Genomic DNA, 11,179 nt, shown 5'->3' with positions numbered 1-11,179 from the left:
ATGAAATCTATTATATCTTATTCAAGTAACTTTTATAATGATTTAATGATAAAATCAAGTATATTTAATAAGAAATATATTATATTAAAATTTTTGATATTTAAAGAATCCCTCTTGAAATAAGATTAAGATATACTACAGGGTATATAGAATTCAGTGCCAGGCTCAAGAAAATTTCTTTAGAGGTCTTCGGCCTTGTCCGTAAAACATACTAAATATATTATCGGCCTGGCTTAACCTAATTTTTTATGAAGAGGAAAACGATATAAATCATAAATCTGCCTAATTATAAGCTTTAAACTCATTTTTAAAATCTTGGTTGGATAAATCCAACTCATGGGAATTGCTAACGGTTTGCTCTCCTGGGAGAGTTGAAATAATAAAATCGAGACTTTGCTGGTGCCGTGAAAGTCAGATAAGTACCCTCTCACGATTCCTCCTAACATACTATGGATTTTCTCAAGCAGAGTTTGCAATTTTTGATATTCGTATATGACTAGAGATCCGCTTGGGTGGTGAGCTATCTTTGAGACGTTAATATTCTAATCAGACTAGAACAAGTTAATATTTTTTCAAGTCTTCACAATTGACTAAATAGAAAAGGGTACAAGAAAAGGTAAGGGCAGCTCAGTCCACGTGTCGAGCACAAAATTTTTTACCCGCCAGAGTTTAAATAATGTTTTTAAAGCTGTATTGCTTTCCTTTATCTAATAATTAGGCAGAAAATAATTATAAGCCGGGCCAACAACTTTTATAAAATATTTTTTCCAGGTCATGCCTGGTAAAATTTACTATGGGGCAGGCTGTAAAACCCAGCATCTACATGAACGGGTGAAAGGGTGGTAGGAACCGTTTGCATCCTATTTTTTAAGGGGGGTAGTGTATATGCGGCTTTGGGGTAGGATAAATTGGAGGGGGGGGGGGTAAATTATTAAATTTTGAAATAGGACAAATTTTATTGCTGTAAAAATTAATACTTTTATTATAGACCTATTATAATACAATTCATCAACCAAATCTATATATTGCAAACAATCATGGACATTATTTTCCAAATAAAACTTTCTGCTTCTTTCAAATATAATTTAAAAGGTTTAGACATTTTCAGCAAGCTCATAATGCTTTAATAATGAATTCATTGTAAATGATGGGGGTTTTAATTGAATTTATTAATAAAAAATAATCCTTTATATTCACAAAATGTTGATAGTTGGTATTAGAGATGAAATATTTTAAGTTATTCTTTTTAAATTTTCTGAAAGAGTATTTTTTTAGGGGGTTTGGCATAGGTTTTCGAAGGGTTTGCATCCAGTGAAAATCCAGTCATGTAGACGCTGGTAAAACCTGATGGAATCAATCTCCACAAGAAAAAAAATATAGTAATGGGCTCATAATAGGCTTAGAGAGTGTCTAGAGGACATGTCTCGAATCATATAATTGTAATTTGTAATATATCATTAAATATACATAACATATTCTTATTCTGAATCCTAAATTGATTTTCCGTTATTTTATAGATATTAATATAATTAATTTGGTATAACTAAATACTGCATTGCTAAATGCTAAAAAGCAATATCACATTGTGTGGTCCATACTTATTTGTTTTATAATTGAAAATTAAAAAGAAAAAAAATAATTGTAAAATTTATAAAAAAAATTGAAAAAAAGTTATCCGATTCACTTGGTTGCGAGAAAAAGTGCTCTGTCAAGTGTGATGATGTATATTCCCTTAATTCAATTGAACATTACCAAAAGGTTGTTCAACCGTTAATCGCAGCCCTCGCCACAACTAGGCTTCCAGTAGTAACTACACGACCTACAACTAGACCTCCAGTAGTAACTACTAGACCTACAACTAGACCTCCAGTAGTAACTACTCGACCTACAACAAGACAGCCAGTAGTAACTACTAGACCAACAACTAGAACTCCAGCGGTAACTACTCGACCTCCAATAACAACCAAACCACCTGATGTAACTACTAGAACTCCAATAACAACCAAAACACCCACTGTAACTACTCGAACTCCAATAACAACCAAAACACCAGCTATAACTACTCGAACTCCAATAACAACTCGAACTCTAATAACAACTCGAACTCCAATAACAACTCGAACTCTAATAACAACTCGAACTCCAATAACAACTCGAACTCTAATAACAACTCGAACTCCAATAACAACTCGAACTCTAATAACAACTCGAACTCCAATAACAACTCGAACTCTAATAACAACTCGAACTCCAATAGCAACTAAGCCACCTGCTATAACTACTCGAACTCTAATAACAACTAAATCACCCATCACGACTACCCGGCCCCAAATAACAACCAAACCACCCCCTATAACTACTCGAATTCCAATAACAACTAAGCCACCTGCTATAACTACCCGACCTCCAATAACCACAACTAAGCCCGCAAACACAATAACTTGGACTTGGCCACCTTTTATTACCTGGACATTTCCATCATTTCCAACATTTCCACCGATAGAACTTAAAACTACTACTGATAAATCTGTTCGAATTTTTTTTTAAAATATACTTTGTATAGTTGTAATATTTTTTAGACATGATATATATTTTTAATTGTATATTATTTTTACAGATTTTATTCATTTTTAATAAAAATAGACATATCATCCCTTTCCAAATTTTTCAAATAACTTATTTTATAATATAATTCAATGCATATCCAGGATTTTATTTGGAGACTTTTTGTAAGAATAAAAATTTAAAAAAAAGGAATTAAAATGAAAATTTGATATACTTCCACATCCAGTAGTGTCAGCTTTAATTTACTCATTGGTATTTATAGACCAAGAATAAGGGATCTAGCATTTTAAGCGATTTATAGAATGTTAATAGAGGTAATGCATCTTGAATTGTAATATTCAAACTTTCAAAACCTGTATTATTTATTATATCCAAATTTATTGGTAAACATATGATTTCTAAGAAATTATCCTGCCGTAAACATTCTTTATTGTTACATTTAAAAATATCGGTTACACTATATGTATCTATAACATTTTTCTTTCGCAAGACAATCTATACAAATCATTAATATTGTTTTATCAAACTTACACCTTATCTTATATGTATTATTGCCATGTGCGAAACAAAATATTTTATAAACTCTTTAAATATATGATTTTCTAAATTATCAAAAAAAGCTTTATATATCGTAGTAACTACTGCTATTGCTTGTGATAAACTATCAACAGAACATGTATTACTGATTATATATATCTATTAGGTGCTAGTTTGGTCTATTTATTGAAATAAGATTCCCATTTTTCAACATGCCTAATTTATTCTTGTAATCAATTAACTAGCTCAAATAAGTTTCGGGAATTGATCCTCACTTTCATAATTTAGCCAAAATCATGCTTTTAAAATAGATATAACTCGGTTACGGTTAGTGATACGGATATCCGGTTTGAAGAATATTAAAGCACAAATTGAATACAAAATAATTGTTAGTTTTAGAACTTGATATTTCCTATTTTCGTTTAGGCAAAGTGCCAATACCTTCTTATATTGTTTATAACTCAGTAACGTTGATTCCGTTGTTATTTGGATTGAAAATCAATTAGGATAAATTAACGGGTTACACAATGGCATAGGTTTCATAAATTAATCCTCAAGTCTTCCCGCCAACTTCAAAATTTTACACTTTCTTTATTTTGCTTATAACTAAATAACTAAGCTTTAATTCCTCTGGGTTTGAAAATAAATTAGGATCAATTAAGACTCTAAATATTGGCATTGGTTATGTTAATTGATCCTCAAGTCGTTTTGTCAACGATGGACACAGTATATTACTGTAAAAAATATATTGAAAAATAGATAATTGTTAATTTTATCAAATAACGACTATAATCCAAAATCATTAGAAAAAACGGTAAATAACTAAAATTATTTTTATAAAAATATAACATGGCTAAAGGTCTAATAAGTTGACCTAAAGACGTCCAATAAAATTTATTGTGGAAAAATCCCCCAAATGGGGCTTTCCCTCCCCCTATAGGAAAATCTTGGATATGCATATGGAATCAAGGTAAAGAAAAATAGAAGAGATATGACGTAATCGATGATCTTAGTGGTAGGCAGCTACAATCTTAGGCAATTACGGAGATTGAATCACGAGGAGAAAGTGGCCAAAGTCCTTAAATGAATAAGGAATACCAGAAAATTATATCGATATGCATTATATAAAATAAATAATTTTTGGAGGGGTCGCAAAAATTATGGCACAAATTTTCTCATTGAAACTTGTTTTAAAATATATATTAGAAGTCATACAAAATTTACATTCTAGGTTCATATTATACGAATAATTATAATTTATTAATTGGGGAAAAATGCCCTTTGTAACACTTTAGAGTTCCAGGGGTTCAGATAAAAGAACAGATATTTTATATAGGAAAAAAATATGCTTAGAAAAAAATTATAAACATTTTAGAATATGCTTAGATTTATTTTTAATTGTTAAAGCGCACTTTGAGAATTGAAATAAATTTATAATAAAAAAATTTTTTGAATGGGATGGTGATAAATTGATTGGGGTAAAAAATTTAATCAAAAATACTTCCTATAAATTACGATTGAATAAAGGCAAGAAAGAAAGTGTTAAATTATAATTCATAAGATAAAGATCACATTTAACCAATTTGCATATTTAATTTAATTGATAATAAGTAGCGAAATACCCTTAAAACATTTCACGTTTATGATTTAAGAGCTTATTTGGGCAAATTGATATTCCATGTTGATTTTCCTCTTAAATAAATGCATTTGTTCATTGTTTGTATTCGCGGTTAAAAATTTTCTATCAAGGGTTCGCAATAAAGATTTCACCAAAATGTATGCATTACAAAGTGTTCACAGGTGGAAATAAATTCGCGATAATATCACGTACGATATTGTCTTTGCTGCAAAAGTTTTGAAGAAAAAATTTTTTATGAAATTGGTTTCGCGATATTACATCAAAATTTTTTCTTATTTTATTTAATATTCAAATAAATTTAATTTGTAATTCAAATATTTTAACTTTTATTTTAACATTAAAATATATGCGATCTTGTTAATTTAATTGCATCTTACTTATTTATATTGGATATATATTTAACACATTATATTAGCCACAGGTCACAAATTTATTTAATATATATACAATTTAAATTTTTAAGATAATCTGAGTAAATTATTTAAAATTTTTTTTTTACCATTTTTAATTTATTTTTAAAATGATGCTTTTAAAATTCGGTTTCCTAATATTATTCTTATTGCTATCGATAGCTTCTACTAATGCCAAACTAGGTTATATTTAAAATACATGGAATAATTTGTATGATTATGAATATTTAAAATATGAATTTTTCAATTTATAAGCTAACATCCCTGAATTATACTGACTGATCTATCTTTAAACTTTGCCTTATGAGATTGTTTCTGATTCTACAATAATCTGGCGATATTATGCTTAAAATCTTTGATAGAAATAAAATAATAATTATATTTAAAAATAATAAAAATAAACGTTATAAGGGTAAAGAGACTAAGGCACATAAATTTCATTATTTTTGCTAGATAAGAACTATGCTTTAGAATATCGATCAAAAAAAAATTTCTTAGATTATTTTTAATAAAAAATAGGGCAAACAATCTCAAGTCTATATTTGTAGAAGAGGTTATAAAATTTCAAAACACTTCACTTATTTTTTATATAGCATATGGAGGTTAATACTTCTACGGTTCGTAAAATATTTAAAGTAGAAATATTTATTCTAAACTATATCCAATAAATAAAATAATTATTAGGTTGCGAGAAAAAGTGCTCTATCAAGTGTGATGATGGATATTCCCTTAATTCAGTTGAACATTACCAAAAGGTTGTCCAACCGTTAATCGCAGCCCTCGCCACAACTAGGCCTCCAGTAGTAACTACTCGACCTACAACTAGGCCTCCAGTAGTAACTACTCGACCAACAACTAGGCCTCCAGTAGTAACAACACAACCTACAACTAGACCTCCAACGGCATCTACTCGACCTCCAACGGTAACTACTCGACCTCCAACGGTAACTACTCGACCTCCAACGGTAACTACTCGACCTCCAACGGTAACTACTCGACCTCCAATAACAACCCAATCACCCGTCACGACTACCCGATCCCCAATAACCACGACTAAACCCGCCATTACCACAATACCACCCATTACAATAACTTGGACTTGGCCAACTTTTACCTTTCCACCATTTCCAACATTTCCAACATTTCCACCTATAGAAACTGAAGCCACTACCCATGAAATCACTACCCATGAAACTGAAGCCACTACCCATGAAACTGAAGCCACTACCCATGAAACGGAAGCCACTACCCATGAAACGGAGATCACCCTTCCTGAAACTGAAGCAACAGGAGATAGTGACTCTGATTGAAAGGATTTATTTAATTGATCAGAGATAATTAGATTACTCATAGATTTTTTTTTAAAATATACTTTGTATACTAGCTGTAATACTTTTTTAGACATGATGTATATTTTTAATTATATTCTTTTTACAAATTTTATTCATTCTTAATAAAAATAATTAACTGACATATCATCCCTTCCAAATTTTTTCAATTAGCCTATTTTATAATATAATTCAATTTATATCTAGAATTCTATTTAAAAATTCGCAAAAAAGGAATTATAATCATGCAAAAAAAAAAGAGGCAAACTAAAAAAAATGTATATGTAATTTATAAAATTTGCCAATACACCATTGATATGTCTTATTTTGACAAAATATTCAAATATTTTAATAGCACTTTCTTTTAGGATATAAGTCCAGCAGTAAAATCTACTATAAAAATTTTCAAAACAAAATGGTTGAATTATACTAATCAAAATTATTTTCATAAGTAAAGAAATAGCTATAATATTGTTATAAATCATGTGATCAACATAATCAAAATCAAGGTTATAATGTATAAACTCTCGTTCTAGAAAAAGATTTATTATAATTAGCATTCATTCACCATAAAAATAATTTATTTTTATTTAAGCGAATTATCACGATATCAGCCAAAATATCATTATTGAGAAGATAAATTAAAAAGTTTTAACCCTAAATTTAAAGAAAGGTTTTGGGTTCAGATTCAGTAAAATCTCAAAGACTCTAAGATCGAGGTTAGGGTTTTAAGAATAAAGTATATCCCAGTATATAAAGAATATGGCAGATATGAACATAACTTTTCTTTTTATTAGCACCTTCTTTTAAGGTTCCTAAGCTTAATGACTTTCTAGGCATATGTTATAAAGAAAATAAATGAAATCTATTATACAAATCTTATTCAAGTAACTTTTATAAAATGGTTTAATGATACAATCAAGTATATTTAATAAGAAATATCTTTTTGATATTTAAAGAATCCCTTCCACTGATATACCACAGGGTATATAGAATTCAGCGCCTAGCCCAAGAAAATATTCTTTAGAGGTCTTCGGCCTTGTCAGTAATATATAACGATATAAATCATATGCCTAATTATAAGCTTTAAACTCATTTTAAAAATCTTGGTTGAATAAATCTAACTCATGAATTGCTAACGGTTTGCTCTCCTGAGGGAGGTGAAATAATAAAATGGAGACTTTGCTGGTGCCGTGAAAGTCAGATAAGTATCAACTCGCGAATCCTCCTAACATGCTGTGGATTTTCTCAAGCACAGTTTGCAATTTTTGATATTCGTATATGACTAGAGATCCGCTTGGGAGGTGAGCTATCTTTGAGACGTTAATATTCTAATCAGACTAGAACAAGTTAATATTTTTCCAAGTCTTCGCAATCGACTAAATAGAAAAGAGTACAAGAAAAGGTAAGGGCAGCTCGGACGACGGGTCGAGCACAAAAAATAAATGTTTTTAAAGCTGCATTGTTTTCCTTTATCTAAACAACTTTTATAAAATATATTTTCTAGGTCATGCCTGGTAAAATTTACTATGGGGCAGGCTGTAAGCGTCTATATAAACGGGGGCGGGGGGCAGGAACCGTTCGCATCCTATTTTTTTGAGGGGGGGTTAGTGGGTATCCGGTTTTAATGGGGGTAGGATAAATTTTTTTGGGGGTTATTTATTAAATTTTGAGATCAAATAGAACAAATTTTATTGCTGTAAAAATTAATATTTTCATTATAGACCTATTATAAATACAATTCATCAACCAAATCTATATATTGTTAACAATTTTAGACATTATTTTCCAAATAAAACTTTCTGCTATCCTTTCAAATATAATTTTAAAGGTTTAGACATTTTCAGCAAGCTCATAATGCTATAATAATGAATTCATTGTAAATGATGGGGGTTTTAATTGAATTTATTATCTAAATAACTCCTTTATATTCACAAAATGTTGATAGTTGGTAGTAGAGAGAATAATCTAAGTTATTCTTTTTAAATCGGAAAGAGTATCATTATAATTCAAAAAGTGTAATTAAAAATAAGGAAACATCGCCGCCGAAGGTGACGAAATTTTTTTAGGGGGTTGGCATACTGTCATGTAGACGCTGGTAAAACCTGATGGAATCTCTACAAGAAAAAAATATAGTAATGGGCTACCATGATAGGCTTAGAGAGTGTCTAGAGGACATGTCTCGAATCTAAACGTAATTTGTAATATATCATTAAATATACATAACATATTCTTATTTTGAATCCTAAATTAATTTACCATTATTTTATAGATATTAATATAAAAATTGGTATGACTAAATACTGCATTGCTAAAAAGCAATATCACATTGTATGGTCCATATTTATTTGTTTTATAATTGAAATTAAAAAGGAAAAAAATGACTGTAAAATTTATAAAAAAATTGAAAAAAAGTTATCCGATTTATTTATATTTATAGATATTAAATTTTGTCTAATATATATGTCGTATTGGGATATGGAATCATGTGGGATTCGGAATCCCAAAGTGGGGATTCAAGATCTTGAATCCCCACGTTTTATTCGGGACCTTTTTTATAAAATATTTTTTTAAAAAATATTTTAAAAATAATCCGAATCCTGAAAAAAATAAAATAATTTAATTACTTTTTCTTCTTTTTTTTTGCGGCTGGCACCATATAATTAAAAGGCCAAAATAAGGGATTTAAAAAGAGAATTTAAAAAAAAGTAAATAGTATAAAATTAAGGCATATATAATGAATGAAAAGGGATGAGGTTAAGACTTTTTTGTTTTAAAAAATATCAATATATTAATAAAAAATCCGAATTATTGCAACAAATTTCGTTGAACATTTAAATTTATTTATATTATGAGCATCTATGAATTATATATATAAAAAATATATAAGATTCAAAATAACTGAACTTAGCCCTTTCTACAGAAATTTACTGAACCGGTTTAACCCTTTTTTCTAAAGATTCTTTTTACTCCTTCAAAAAATAATTACATTCGGTTACGAAAAAATAAATTTTTTTAAAAAAAATATTTAAGGGGATTTGGAATCTTTTTTTAAAAAAACTTAAATTATATTTTATTGCATGCTGGCTGGCACCGTAAAATTTTATTTTTTAGAGATATTTAATATGTATTACTTGTACGCTTTAAAAATATTTTTTGGTTTTAAAAATTTCAAAATAAGGGATTTTAAAAAAAGTAAATAGTATAAAATTAAGGCATATAATGAATGAAAAGGGATGAGGTTAAGACTTTTTTGTTTTTAAAAAATATTAATAAATATATTTATAAAAAGTCCGAATTATTGCAACAATTTTCGTTGAACATTTAAGCAGGGACGGTTACGGTTCAGCATTATCAATATTTTATTAAATCTTTTTTCAAAAATAATTTTTATAAACATTTTTTTAAAATATACTTAAATCAATTTTTTATTATATAAAATTGAGTTTAAATATCATAAAATATATAATTCTATTTTTATTTAATATTAAAGAAAAAAATTAAATATTTACTAGCTTATTACAATGTTTATTTCTCAATTTTAAAATTTAAATACCCATAAGAGGGCGTTAAATGCATAAATGATAAATATGAAAATATAAATTTATTTTTAGAATAATGTTTAATACGTAATTATACGCGTAAAAAAAATGAAGATTTTTCCATGGATAACATCAGCAATGCATTTAATCAATAGGGTCGGTTATAGGTTACATCAAGATATTTTTTTTACACGCAAATATGGATATGTAAATAAAAAATGAACATTTTTTAATTGATATTACTAACAAATTTGGTCAATTGAATATTTAATAAATTATCGATTTTGAGCTTGGCAATCCGTCAAATCAAAATATTTTTAGGACAATGTTATACACGTAAATATAAATATTGGAAACAAAAATGAAGAGATTTTGATCAATAACGCCAAAAATATGTGCTTTACAAATTTCTATTATTTTATCGATTGCAAACCTACTCAAAATTAAATGTCAAAAAACCTATCATTATTTTTAAATTTTTAGGTATTTTGTATTTACACTCCAAATATAAAAAGGCCCTAAAAAATAATCATTCGGATTTCCTAAAATTATATTTTGATATTATTTTTTTCCCATTATTAAATAAAATTATATATTATTTGATATTTAATCTCAATTTTTTATTTAATAAAATATTGATTAGTATGTTCTAAAAAATGTTTGAAAATTTAAAAAAAGATTATATATTTTTTTTTCTCTTCCTTTTCTGGTGGTAAGCTCCTTTAACATCTTTCTCCACTTTATGTTATTCATACAATCTCTTTTATCTAATTTATACTTCTTTATATTGGCTCTAACTTTATGGTTGAAGTTTTGGACTTCATCTTTTACATTTGCCCATCACTTCCACTCAACCTTATTTCCTATGTAGTTCATAGGCCTTCTCATTGTGTGCCCATACCACCTAAGTCTGTTTACGATTAACTTAGTCTTAATGGGCACTACCTTTAAACTACTTAGTATTCTTGTATAGCGCACTTTATCCTTTCTTGTTACCCCAGCAATCATCCTCAGCATTCTCATCTCCATAGTTTGTAGACTTCTCTCGTCTGATTCTTTGGTTGGCCATGCTTCCAACTATATAGAATAGTTGGTTGTACTATGAAACTGTAAATTTTTCCCTTTAATTTGTGTGAGATTTTTTTGTCAAATTCCAGA

The sequence above is a fragment of the Gordionus sp. m RMFG-2023 genome, chromosome 3, assembly GCF_954871325.1.
Source record: "Gordionus sp. m RMFG-2023 chromosome 3, tfGorSpeb1-WG-v2, whole genome shotgun sequence".
Taxonomy (NCBI): Eukaryota; Metazoa; Nematomorpha; class Gordioida; order Chordodea; family Parachordodidae; genus Gordionus; species Gordionus sp. m RMFG-2023.
The sequence above is the reverse complement of the archived record's forward strand: the minus strand, read 5'-3'. Positions refer to the sequence as shown.